This window comes from Glandiceps talaboti, chromosome 14, assembly GCF_964340395.1.
Source record: "Glandiceps talaboti chromosome 14, keGlaTala1.1, whole genome shotgun sequence".
Lineage (NCBI taxonomy): Eukaryota > Metazoa > Hemichordata > Enteropneusta > Spengelidae > Glandiceps > Glandiceps talaboti.
Window position 1 is genome coordinate 15718796 of NC_135562.1, and position 15719 is coordinate 15734514.

Sequence of the window (15719 nt, forward strand, 5' to 3'; positions counted from 1 at the left end):
ACAAAGATGAGCGAAACGTCTTGGCCAGAAACACTTTACTGATATTATATCACACACACACACACACACACACACACACATACACACACACACACAGACAGACACACACACACAAACACACACATATCCGCATATATACATATATATACGCACCATAGTATGCACGGTTTCAGTTAATGCAATTCTCAACTTGTCAAGTAATAAAATGATTTATTGGGTCTTTAGAAAACGATAATGTCAGGTCATGTCATGTCACACGTTAACAATTACAACATCAAAAATATAGATATAAATCACACGATCAGATTCTGTCATACTTTTCAAAAAAACACAGACGCTTATTACTAATTCAGTTTCGGTTTCACGCGACGTATTATTTTGTAAATGGTGCCAAAAGCCCCACACAAGTCTGTATTTATGTAAATACTATTTTTAAAGTTGTGTTGATTTATTTCTTTTGTGGGGGTCAGAATAATCGTCATCCAATCACATTTGTCACATGCGTAATATAAAGCCTAATGGATTTTTAGACACTGAGGCCGTGCTTGGAGTAATCCTGTCCTGCGTCATTCGACCGCGAAAGGTTACAGACAGACTCAGTGTATCTTTTGTTCACTCTTTTAGCCTTGTATGTATGTATGTATGTATGTATGTATGTATGTATGTATGTATGTATGTATGTATGTATGTATGTATGTATGTATGTATGTATGTATGTATGTATTGTTCTTGATAGGTCAGAGTGCTATTTTTGGTTTACAACTGATGCAATACGGTGTATTGTCATGACAGCAAAAATAACAAAATGTCGACGTTTTATGGCGGTACCGTTGCTGTTTCATATTCGTAATTGTGAAATTAAACGTCGAACAATGAAAGATAATAATAACAGAAAAATGGCTGGGTTGATTTGAAATATCGTTCTGTATCACAATACTACGTGTTGTCGCGAGGCCCATGGCTACCCCAAAATAGATACATAGACACATACATAGAAACACAATTTATAACCAAAACCACGGCCGTACAAATCTGGTAATGCTGAGGCAAGCACCCCCTTGCCCCCTAAGCTTCCCCAATGCCTTAATCTTGGATAAAATTTAAACAAATTGACACAAACCAACAAAATTTTACAAAACGAAAATACAAACTAAACTAATCATTAAAATTGTTTATCCGTCACATGACCTACAGGTCAAACAGATCAGCTTCCAAATAAAACTTGAAATCGAACGCGAAAAGGGTTCTAATAAACTGATGCACAATATTTTAATAAATAAACTCACAGGCTGGATCATCCAGTGTTTGCTTCGAATTCAGCAGAGTTTGTGGTCTAACAAGTAAAGAGATGACATGCTATATATAGAATATTGTGACACTAGATATTCTGTTTTGTGTCACTGGTACATGTGTTATGACACAATGTGCGGGTACCGTTAATTTTCATTTCGGGTTAAATACGATACACACATGAGTAGTTACTGTTTGTATTGTACATGCTAAGATGTTATCTTATTCTCGATCTCATCACTATCACCATGGAAATGGATATCTCCAAATGGGATGTCTCTAAATGTCTGTTGGTTACCTTTGTTCCTACTTTTCTACCCTCTCAAGTGTCTGTACTTGATCAAAACGATATAGATTAGAAAACATGCTAAAATAAGGCTAACCCTTTCTTCCTCCAATGGCAAATTGAAACTAGAGCTGATATGTAGAATGACATAAACTTACACGATAATCTTGTGAATTTCAACACAAACGTTTGCACTTTTGATTGTATTGTCTGTGCTTCTGTGATCATTCCATGACCCAAGATGGCGGTCTATTATTATTGGTCGTACTCCGACACATATTGATGTGTACCCAAATAAACAACTATGCCCCATTTTATAGCTTTCCAAACTACAATCTTTCCAGTGAATAACATTTGTTACTTTGTGTTGCGATGATTTAACAAATATATAATGTGGATCTCATAGTTTATGCACCCGATATATTCAACAAAATGTATTCATAATTTATAGTAGGAACCATGTACGCTGTCGGCTTGGAATCTAGCTTAGTAGCTAGAACACACGTTCTAATATCAGCATTCGATCATCCAGTTGGTCGCCCACACACTCGCGTACCCTCTCACAGCGACAGACTTACCTTGCATCGACGTCAAAATGAAAGCATCAAGTATTTCTCATGTGTTTATCACTATACAGTGTGTATAATATGTATCCATAGCGCAGATACTAGTACTTCACAGCTACCTGGTTTGACTCAATGATGTTAGGCCTATGGGACAGACGACTTTTACAGGGGTGTCAATAGATTATATCTCAACTGAAGTGTGATAAAGGCCGATTTGGTACAGTATTGTACACTCTTGAAAAACGTTATTTTCTTTTGTAATTGACAGACACAACATATAAATATAATACAATATGAACGGCGTAAACTGTGAATAGTGAATCCTTAGGACACGTGATCACGCCCCCTCAGTAATATTAGCGTCATCAGTAGGGGGTTTCCCCATCTTTTGCATTTACTGTGATATGCGTACGCATACTGTACATACAATTGCTTTGGAATTAAATTGATGGTTTATAGTACTATATACCCGGACCCGGTTTGACGACATGTCCTATGTTATATTTACAATTTCAATTTGGCAATTTGACAATGGAGACTTTTATAGCAAGATTCCATAGTAATGGTTTGTATGTTTCGTTGTTTATTGACATCTCAAAACGCCTTTGTATGCTGTATGAACATCCTCTCATTCAAAAGCTGGTTGCCATAGATACAACTTTTACAACTCACAGGGTTATATGGAAAATTTGTTGAACCAACTGTGTTGACGTTAGATACACAGGTTGGTTCGTATATTGAACACTTCACAGCTCTAGATAGACACAATATATCATAAATTGATTGCATTCGCCTTTTACGTTGCGTAGAATGTATGCATCTCCGATTCGGACTCATACATGCTGATTTTGATTATAATAGCTGAAATTGTCGTTACATGCGTATGCGTAGAATTCGGAGTAAATATCAATATAATTCCGCTCCAAATTCAGTCACACCCACAGGTACTTGTTTCCCGAGATACGTATCAGAATATTTCTATCAGAATACAATAAAATGTCGATAATATCGATGATATTGACGTATTTAGCCAACCATATATGAAAGGGGTAAAATTACACTTGTTTCTGTGATCGCTCAAGTTCACTCACCGCCAAATAACTTATTTCTCTTATTTCGCGGTGAGTGAACTTGCGCGATCACAGAAACAAGTGTAATTTTTGGTGTTTGCAAAGCGATCACGATGAAAGCCCCGATATAGCCTTGAATTCTATTAGTGTCTGTAGATGTATCTGTATATTTTGTTCTGTCTTTGTTGTACCGTTTGTCTTCTTCCAAGCGGGACATATTTGTCCTTTATTTTTGTGCTGTACATTTTTGGCCCCTGGGTAGATTAGGTTGGTCCTATCAGGGTTACCATTAATCGATGTATATTTTATAACATTTTGATAAAAAAGGTCATTTACTTGTATTATATTATTATAATTCTTGTCGGATTCGTTCACACAAAGTGATTAGAACTGTTCTGTTCTTTCAATAAATCAGGCTCATGTCATAATCCGAACTTCAAGCAGCTGACATTCATGCAACGAATAATTTATTTTCATGTCATTTATCTTTATTCATATATATATATATATATATATATATATATATATATATATATATATATATATATATATATATATATATATATATATATATATATATATATATATATATATGTGTGTGTGTATAGTTTTGGTAGTACTGGAACTCTTTCTTGGTTGTAACTCGGAGTTTCACGCATTGTGCGATCATCAGACAACTCTGGTGTCTACTCTCTGGGTGTGCTGTTTGAGTGTACACAATAGAAATATCATCACTATTGTCTGTGTTGGTGGGTTGGTGTTGTGTATGTGGAGGTGTTGGTTGTTATTGTGTGAGTTATTGGGTGCGGACAAGTAGGTGTTGGCGGGTTGTTACATGTTGGGCTTTGATGTTCCGTTAGTTAACGGGTTTAGTTTAGGTGATAGAAGCTCTATTGAAGTTGGACAAATAAAACGTATTCTCGTGTCGGCATTTGGATATCAACTCAGTCCTTTTGTTTAGTGTGGAGCTTTTGTCTGCTTTAATAATGGTTAGTGTTTCGGTTAAACACAGGTTGCATCGTTTTGTTTCATTGGTGTATGCTTGGGCTGTCTTGCTGATGGACCAGGATACGGAAAAAGGCTCGTTGTTTCTTTTCAGTTTCCAAATGTGTTTTGATAGTTCTGTGCTGTTTTCGTGTTTTTCATGTTTGAATGACTGTTTGTGGTTGGCGTATCTCTGTTTGAAGTTGTTCTCTGTTAGACAGATATATACTTTTGTTTGTTTTTTTCCGTGGACGGTGGCTTGGTATACGATGTTTTCCGTTTGGCATTCGCCGTTCAAAGGGCAGGTGTCTTTCTGTCTGCAATTACAAGGTTTTTGAGTGGGTTTAGTTTCACTGTTGGAGATGGTGGCGTTATGCGCTTTGATTATGGTAGCCATGTTTGGCATGCAGCTATAACTGACTTTGACATTGTTTCTGTTGAATATTTTGTGTAACTTGGAGTCTGCTGGGAAATGTTTTGCGATTAGGTTGAGGAATCGTTTGCCTACATTGGTGGCTACGTTTTTGCTGTATGGTGGGTTGAACCAGATGGTGTTTTTATTTCTGTTTTTCTTGTTTTTCTGTGTCGGGGTGCTGGTGTACGTGATGTTCTCTTTGTAGCCGCTGGTTTTTAGTGCATTTTGGTACAGTGGGGCTGCCTGGTTGAAGATGTGTTCGTCGGATGATATGTCGGAAATTACTAAAAAAAATTACCAGTGTATGGCGTTGACCTACTTCATACATGTCAACCTACTTCATACATTATATTTGATACAATGTAGCGAAAGATGAATACACTTGGCGTCTTTACTTCCAGTCTATTCTTGTGTAACGAATATGAGGAGGGGTGGGGATAACCTCTACTGTTAACGTAACCCTCCTCTAATGTTACTCTCTCTCTCCACTCCGTACACGGGATCGACTTGGACTTTAGGGGATTAGCTCAGACTACACTGAATGTTCATTGTTAACCTGGATCATTTAGAAGTAACCACGGAGCATATGCAAGCTCTAGTCTAGGCCTAGCTGTTGCCTCAGCGCTCTCCTTCCAAAGCATGAATCCATAATTTATTTCAACATTAAATATACAATGCTCAAATGATTGGGTGATAAAATAATCAACACCATAAATGAACGGAAGTGTTGCCGTCGCCTTAATTCAATGCAAATGATATTGACAAATATGAAAACTAGCTAAACAATGTGATCACGTCATCGTTCTTCCAACTGTCTGTAACCAGTCATTATTTGACACTTTTGATCTTATAATAACTTAATAAACACGTGCTCATACCGGTATATCGTGGCATGTTCTATCTTGTGGACATACATACATACATACATACATACGTACGTACGTACGTACGTACGTACGAACGTATGTACGTACGAACGTACGTACATACATACATACATACATACATACATACATACATGCATACATACATACATACATACATACATACATACATACATACATAGACATACATACATACATACATACATACATACATACATACATACATGTAATAGACAGTCAACGAGTTCAGGAGGGTTATGTGGTTATAAAAGAGAGGGCGTAGCCCCCCGAGTTTTTGGCACATATTCCTACCGAACTCGTTGTCTATCTTGCTTATACTACAGCGTGATTGGCTCAAACGGATATATAGGTCACACCCCTAAGAAAGAGTGGGATATGGCTCCATATAACCAACCGAAATCAATGCCTCTGATTGGCCAAGTCTAGCCGTAGTATAAACATACATACATACATACATACATACATACATACATACATACATACGTACATACGTACATACATACATACATACATACATACATACATACATACATACATACATACATACATACGTACATACATACATACATACATACATACATACATACATACATACATACTTACGTACATACATACATACATACGTACATACATACATACATACATACATACATACAAATGTACATACTTACATACATACATACATACATACATACATACATACATACATACATACTTACATACATACATACATACATACATATACTTACATACATACATACATACATACTTACATACACATACATACATACATACATACATACATACATACATACATACATACATATACATACATACGTACATACATACATACATACATACATACATACATACATACATACATACATACGTACGTACGTACGTACGTACGTACGTACGTACATACATACATACATACATACATACATACATACATACATATACTTACATACATACATACATACATACGTACGTACATACATACATACATACATACATACATACATACATACATACATACATACATCCATACATACATACATACATACATACTTACGTACATACATACGTACATACGTACATACATACATACATACATACATACATACATACATACATACATACATACATACATACATACACACACACATACATACATACATACATACATACATACGTACATGCATACGTACGTACCTTGCTAAGTGTTTAATTATCTAGATAAGTACGTATTTTGTGAAAGTTATCTGTTAAAAAATTGCGGACGTTTTAACTTCACACTTTTTTCCGTAACCGTGTATAACATAAATGAAAAAAAGTAATAAAATCGATCTGCGACACTCATTTCATAGCAGAAAATGTCTTTATTTCCAAAAGTGAACAAAATGTTTCCAAAATGTTTCTCTGTAAATGCTGCGTTTGAAAACAGTAAAATTTGTAGCTAATCCCAAGATATTGAAATCAGCCCATTAGCATCGAAGCAAGAGTTCACATTGGGAAAAGTTTCCTTATTTTCAAAAAAGATGATTTAGGAATGAATTGTCCCCTAAGTGAACACTGACAACATACAAACAGACACAATTCAACATATCATGGTTTGGTGTATTGACATAAATAATATTAAATAAACCTTAAGCCCAAAGTTAATAATGTGATATAAATTTTAATTTCAAATTTAGGAGTAGATAAATCCTCAGTGGGTATTGTTATAAAACAAAGGGTTGGTTTAGGTGCCACTCCCCTTCGTTGCTATGTGACAGGGTCAGACGATCGTATATGGTTCGTGTATACTAATCAGCAACATTAGCATTCTCGATGTCTCTTCTGGTAATGGTGGCAAACCCAGAGTAGCTAGCTGTCGAACGGTCTCCTGGAATAACATTATCTGTTAGGACATACTCGATAAAAAAATCCCCATTACATTGATTTGGTGAACGGTCAGAAGGTCTAGAGAATGATGTAGAAAAGTCAATATTGGGAGAATTGTCCTGCTAGTATTCTAAAGTCTAATTCTTCCAGCTAAGCATTCCATGCTTAAACTTTTGTTCTAGTTTAGTTGTATGCCCGAGGATAATTATTGATTGATGTTGCCGAAGAGTGCTGCCTTGATCTGTTGTTTTGTAAAACAATATGTAATCCTGGATATCAGGAAAACATCAACATTTAGTAGATATAAATTATCTGTATTGTTTATAGAGATTATACAAGTTAAAGTTTCATTGTTATTGTTTTCTGCAGAAATTAATTAAACTCCTTTATGTAAATCAATACAAATGAACCAAATGCCAGAAGCAAGCCTTCCACAAGGCTTAGTTAGGATATATTATTAGTACCGACTTTCAGTGTAATTCGACTACTTTTCTGTTGCATTGGAACCATTTCAGCCAGTATCATATTACCAATATATATCTGTGCAATTCAAGCTCACTGTCTCCTCTTTGATATCTGATACATGCACAGTGATTTCGATAGTTAGCTGTGAGAGAAATATAAAAAACTCTGAATTAAGAAAATTATTATTATCTATATGCAATTGACCAATAACATAAATTATTATTGTTGAAACATTTGCATTGTGGATATACATGACTGTACATACATATTTATGCTGAATAGGTACTGGGTATGGATTTTAATAATATACTATTTTAGTAATTAAAATATAATATAATATTTCGTACCAGTTGTCATAATTTCTACAAATTTTATATTGCAACTTTTCCTACCTATTTATGACTGCGGAAGCGGAAACCCGGTCCATACTTGAATACCGATCGGTAATGTTTGGATTTCCCCCCTAACACTCTTCAGATAGCAACGTCGGTAATAGTCGCCAGAAAGATGAAATGTCCAAGCCTGACAGAGAGGTATATGGTAACACAAGGCACAACACAAATTCTGTGAATCAGTTTTAAAGTAATCATTTCCATGAGGAGAATGGATGTTACTTCCGGTATAGGACATTCCTTCCAAACTATTGCATCGGAAATCTGAAATAATGAGACAACAAGTAAAGATACCTGTTGTGACTTGTCGTACCTCGAGGATATCTGATTTGATAAGTCGGATGATTTTAATCAGGCAAAATAAAAAGAAATACTGTGAGTTTCTGAAAGATATAAAATTCTTTGTCTTTTTGACCTTCATGCACACCTGTTTTATTTCCCCAGTGATACTTGAACATATTTCATCAAAATATTACAGAAGGGTGTATTCTGACCGACATTTTGTTTGGTTGTGGGTCGTACCATTATTTTTTAGCCTCTAAAGGGCAAAGCCTGACAGGGGCTACTACATTGGGATTTGTTCGTCTGTCCGTCCGTTCATCTGTCCTGCCTTCTGTCTGTCTGTCCGCATCTACCTGTATCTCCAATATACATGCACCAATTTCAACCAAACCTGGTACAAATGTCAGATGTTAGAGAGGGCATATGCACGTCATTTGGTTTTACAACCCTCACAGCAACAGCGAAATGGTAGCCACATTTGTTGTAAATAATCACACTTTGCCTTTGAAGTTTAACAGATAGAGACCTCATTCAAGTTTCTTCACACACGTTATCAATCATGTGTTTTTTATTGGCACATTTACTTTGACCTTGACCTCCATTTTCAAGGTCAAATAGCCATATTATTGTCAAAGTGTGTATGTATATCTCTGATATACATGGACTGATTTCAACCAAACCTTGTACAAATGCTAGATGCTATAGTCTGCATATACACATCACTTTGTTTCATACCCCCATTATAATGGCGGCCATATTTGTCATACATATTCACATTTTGGCTGATAACTCTTGATGCTTAACAGATAGAGACCCTATTTAAGTGCTTTCATTGTAGTTATAAATGATGAGCTTTCTCATGAGACACTGGCGTTTGACCTTGACCTTCATCTTCAGGGTCAATAGCTATGTCTTCCTATTTTGAAATCATTAAGATAATATAAATATTAATACTAATGTGCCTGAAATTGTCAAGGATCTGTACATAATAGATACGAAATGAACAACCCTTTCAGGTGTTGTCAGTGTATCTCTTTGATTCCCTTAAAGGCCATGCCATAGTTGTTGTCCTTTTTAAAGTGACAGCCTGCGACCTAATGTACAAACTAAAGAACTTGTTGTAGTAACTACAACAAATACCTATTTTTTTTTAAATTTCTTTTTTGGGGGGGGGGCTACGTCTTCCTTGAAGACTTGTTTAAGAATGCAAACAATTAAAATCATCTGCGGCCATATTATCAGAAATTATTGTTTCACCATTAATAGTACTATCTTCTTCCAATATTAATATAAATATGTATTTAAGAAAATTGTGTACATTGCCACTATTTTCAGATCAATGGTACTACCAAACCAGAGTGACTATAGAATTAGAATTAGGCAGCATGATGTCTTTTAACCTTGCACAAGGTTTCTTAGTAATTACATTATAAAAATACAGACACCGTGAGTGCCCAAGCACATCAAATGAAACATTTTATCTCTCTCCGTGAACACAAATTAACCACTGTCGGATGAAACAAGGAAGAGTCAAACACAAAATTGTTAAGTTGTGTTCGTAGTGAGATAAAATGTAACAATACATGTGCGTGTGCACTACTAGTGCCAGTATTTTTGTGTATTTCGTGACAGAAAACCCCACACACGTTAGTGAGATGTAAAGAACCATCATGCCACATAATTGAAACTCTATACTCTGTCTTGTTTGGTAGTAACATACCTTTTTCACAGGTATAACCAAACTTGTTATCACACCATATATCATTCCATGTGCCGTCCGATTTTCTAATATGGCAACAATCTTCAACATTGTTTCTATTGTTTGGTTCTCCATAACCCCAACTTTCAAACGTCACCTGAAACCAAATTGATAAAACAAATTCACAGAGATATTTTCTGCTTCTGCTAGTTTGGAAAATGAGTCAAAACGTTCAAAACTGCCATTACTTTCCCCGATTTCATCTTTTAAAACATCACCATTTGATATTACAGGCGTTGGTATAATTATAATATTGTCTAATATTCGTTACCTATGAGTTCACATTTGTCAGTCTCTTCAAGGAATCAACTAATCTTAAACTGTACGCGATGTCTTACTAATTGATCTGATATACTAATGATTCTTTCTGGCTTTTTAGATCTTGCTTTTAAATACTAGAAATAGTATCACTATATAACTAACTACCTCAACAGATACAAATATTGAGTGTCGTCGTTGATCAGCCAGAGTAATTTATAAAACAGATGAATTTTTAATTACCCCTGAACCATCTACCCATTTCATATCTCCTTCCGAGTCTATGTCGTCTAGTCCAATCCACAGGTCAACCCCATAAATCACAGCGCTACCTGTTATTGAAAAGTAATAACAATAGCATTTCTTCCATGCACAAGCCAAGATGTTATCATTGAACAGAAAACATGTTACAACAATCCGTGTATACATCATTGATTCTGGCGTGTTAAAAATATGAAAACGTTCCAAATCGACAATATTTGTCTCGATTCTTAAGGAGGTATACTTATATCATTCCCTAATATTATAATTCATTCAGACGGAAAAATCTCGTGACCTAGAGTTTTGTCGCTACTAGTATAGCGACTTGTGGTGACAGACAGACAGCCAGACATACAGACAGACAGACGAGACAGCCAGCAAGACAGACAGACAGACAGACAGACAGACAGACAGACAGCGAGTTTTCATGCCTGCCTGCTTGTCTGTTTTTTGTTTCATTGATCGTTTGCTTGTTTGTATGTTTGTTTATTTGTCTGTCTGTCTGTCTGTCTGTCTGTCTGTCTGTCTGTCTGTCTGTCTGTCTGCCTACCTATCTTCTTTCCTATCTATCTATCTATCTATCTATCTATCTGTCTGTCTGTCTGTCTGTCTGTCTGTCTGTCTGTCTGTCTGTCTGTCTGTCCGTCCGTCCGTCCGTCCGTCCGTCCGTCCGTCCGTCCGTCCGTCCGTCCGTCCGTCCGTCTGTCTGTCTGTCTGTCTGTCTGTCTGGCTGTCTGTCTGTCTATCTGCCTATGTATGCCGCTCTCTTACTTTTCACTACTTCATTTTCTTCCGCATCGTTGATAATAATAAGGTGACTCAATCTATTTTCACACAGTTGTTTTGCTTCAGAATACGTATATGACTCATCGTATATGGTGGTACGTATAATGAAATTGGTCGTCTGCCACTGTGGTCCAGGTCCTATGAATTGTCACGTAAAGTTAATGAAAACATACAAGTGCCAAAATTACTGTCACCACTAACATATTTCTTGATGAATTCTTCCACCAGTTAAATGTTACTTTTCAACACATGTATACACGACAATCTATAATATTTACTACTGAAATTGTAAGATTTAAGATTTTCTGGATGTTAAAGAATCCTGAAAATTTTAAAATTAGCTAATTCCATCGTCGCAATGAATATAGTAGTGGTATAGATTATGAGAGTATTTTTAATTCAGGCACAAATAAATATAAAACTACTTTAAAATGACTTGAGAATAATTATATAAAATGACTTTAGAATAAATATAAAATGACTTTGACAAGTTACTCTTGTCTGACTTGCTTTACATTTCGCCTTCTCATATAATTATATACTACTTACGGTCAATAATTCAACATGGCCATATGGATGGGAAAAGGGCATTTGGTTTGAATTTATAATTAAAGAAAACATTTTGATGTGTTTTTTTCTAATTGAACATACTATGTGAGAGAACATATACCAAGCCTATGTTACCTCAGATAATTGCCAAAAAGAGAATGGACATATAATAAAAGGTTTTAAACTGTACGTTCAGAATAGTATTTGCAGGTAAAGCGGGAAGATATAAATCTCCATGTCACACCCAGTTTGTGCATGGATGAGTCACTTCCCTACATATTGGAAGGTCATGGTGTATACATATTATCAAGTACCATTCCTCAAGCATGCATACTTTCTATTGGTGACTATCTCGTGACGTAATTACATAAAGGAACCAAACTATTTATCTATTTGTACAGTTATTATATATACTGAATCCTAAAATATATGAAGTAATAAAGCATGAATCGGCGTTTCACGAGTCCAAATTACAGCTTATAATCTAAATTTTTGGATTAATCTATAACTTGTTACTACTAACATTGCATTTACTCAGGTGGCTTAACACCAGTTTTGAGCATTATTATATTATGCCAGATGAAAGCACCAAATTTGGCATGAATGTTCCTAAGGACCAACTTATTGATTTTAGAAGGGGAGACCTCTTGCATATTTATATTAATTTGCATAAATCAGTAAATGCCAATACCACCAATACCAATGCCAATAACACCAATACCCTTGAAAAATCCCCTGTTTCTGGAAAATGAGGCACAAAATTTAACATTCACGTTCTTTGGGAACCGAATTTTGGGTCCTGTTGAATATTTGCATACATTTGCATAAATCTGTGATTTTCAAAATGGCCACAATCAATCTGGAACAATTCTTTTGTAACAGAGAAATAACTTACTTAAATACACAAATGAGTGTTCCATAGGACCTAATAACACATTTAGCCTTAACAGCCTTTTCGAAAACTTAAATAACAAAACATAAGATGGTCACTATCAAACACCTACATGTATTCCCGTGAAATAGCTTAATTTTCAAAAATTCATATTTAAGAACTGTGGACTTTTTAACTTCAGTGATGCTACTTTGTTGTGTACGTATGTTCATTTCTGTACATTAGGTGGTTTATGTCGGGTGTATTACTGTTATGTGTATTATTGTAGTTTTGTATTCTTTTGCGTCCACAATTGATTAATTTCTCTGTAAAGAGATAATCAAGTTTCTTGTATCTTGTATACTGAATTAAGAGCACAAAATGTTTCATTTTTTATTTATTTCTTGATAATGACCAAGAAAAGAACCCTGAATATTTACATAAATGTGCGTAAATCAGAAAATTTAAAACGTTCTGCTACACGCTGAAAACCCCATAGTTCTGGTAAATAACATGCTTTTGACAGCTCAATCATGATATATAGTGCTTTTGACATAATATGACTACAATAATCTTTACGTTCCGGATATGGAGTTTGCGGAAGAAGGTCGTACAGCGAAAGGCTCCGAATTTAGGAGCGAGGTCCGCAAAACCCATATCCGAGCCATAAAGGTTTTGTCATATACCTGTTGGTCAAATACGTTTTCAATCAATAATTAAGACATTTTTGAGAGAGTAAGGGATATTTTATTTAAACTAAATCACCGTTCATTGTTAATCTCGGCTCTGAACATATCGAGGCTTCATCACATGTATGGCCTGATATGGTCATATCTCAAGCTCCTTGCATTGCACGTACGTACATACGCATCATTCGGGAAAAATACAGACACAGCTGCCAGCGCTCGAAAAAACGGAAAACATGCAACTCAAAATTACTGTTAACATTTTGACATCTTGATAATTTAACTATGTGACAGATGTTTTGGAAAAATGACAATAGCTTAAAGCTGTTCATAATCGTATGGAGCAGAACGCAAACGTCGTCTATCTTGGCTTCACTATTCATACGTCATTACATACATTATACAAACAAATTTCGCAACACGCATAGCAACACGCATAGCAACGGGAAAGAAGTAGTCCAAAATTCACGCAAATGACCATATTTGGGAAACGGGCCGGTCTGTGACAAGGAAAATTACTGCCCGACTAAGGCTTGTGATTTCTCCACAGAAATACATAGGGACATGATTATAGGTACATGATAATGCTCATTACTGAAAATTGTATTTTTCATAAATTTACAAGAATGGTGTGATGGAAGAAGAATGCAGAATTCAGAACTCTTTTGAAAAGCTCTGGAAGAATATTACTGACTTGCATTTGGAAAGCTAGTGATTGTAACAAAAAACACCGTATGACTTCACTATTTTACCGGTAAATTCTCACCAGAATGTGTATGTATAGACTGCCTAGGCTAGCACTATTATCACTAATTTGCATGATTTTTTTAAAGGAATGGCGGCCATTTCTAATTTGACTGATATATTCTAATATTAGGACATTTTTGAGAGAGTAAGGGATATTTTACTGAAAATAGGCTAAAATCAATTAACAGGTGCCAAATTTGGCGCCTTTATGTAAATTATTTTCTTGACTTATACGTGTTTTCAATGGTAATAATGGCCATTGCGAATTTTAGTGATATACATAAATATATGCAAATATTCTAAAACGGCTTCTGGGATAAAATAAATAAATAGATCTTAAGCATGATTATTGCCAAAATTTCAGTATGTCATTTTGCTGAAGCATGATTTTTTATTATTGATGGCGGTAAATGTGTGTATATATTGAAGAAGACTTCCCTTCTAAAATCAATAAATAGGTCCTTAGGAACATTCGTGCCAAATTCCGTGAGAGAGGAGGGTATGCTTTACTTATATTTGCGGTAGTCTCGCTCAAATGTGTTGACAGCACAACACTGCTTTGGATTAGATCAATAGTTGTGTGTATTGTCGAATCCACTGTGGTTGAACCATCTTTAGTATCTCTCTCTGGCAATAGAGTACTAGGTGATGAATCCAATTCTCCGCTTACGTCTTCCATGGTAGCAACTCTTAGGCCTACTGTCAAATCCACTGTGGTTGAACCATCTGTAGTATCTCTCTCTGGCAATAGAGTACTAGGTGATGAATCCAATTCTCCGCTTACGTCGTCCATGGTAGCAACTCTTAGGCCGTTCTTGGTAAACACTCTCTCAGGGGTACTCGTTGATAGGTCATAGTCGCTGGTTACGTGATCCGTGGTTTTAACTCCTACTTGTGATGGTTTGTAATCATCACTTTGTGCCGTAGATGTTTGCGTAATTCGTCCATAGCAGTTACATTTACATGGATCTTTAAGAGAAAGAAAGTTACACTAAATAACATACAGAACCCACACACACACACACATACATACATACATACATACGTACGTACGTACGTACGTGTGTGTGTGTGTGTGTGTGTGTGTGTGTGTGTGTAAAATACCTGCAAATTATATTTGAATTTACTTCAAAAAATTAATTAGTTACCTTCTTGAAGATTGTCAAATTGGAGTAAAAATGATATAACTAGAGCACTCGTAGCCAACCAATACAGTAATAGTCCTAGTACCACTTTTTGACAGGTGTCAGTAGCCATTCC

At 35.6% G+C, this 15719-nt stretch overlaps 1 protein-coding gene across 1 annotated transcript in view; it reads right to left on the reverse strand.

Moving 5' to 3' along the window:
• The window catches only part of LOC144445321 (sorting nexin-16-like), a 6173-nt gene extending 3949 nt beyond the window's left edge, over positions 1-2224 (reverse strand). The window contains exon 1 of the mRNA XM_078134860.1: positions 2155-2224. The gene's annotated coding sequence lies outside the window, so the exon portion shown is untranslated. The remainder of the gene's footprint in view (positions 1-2154) is intronic.
• Positions 2225-15719: the final 13495 nt, after the last annotated feature.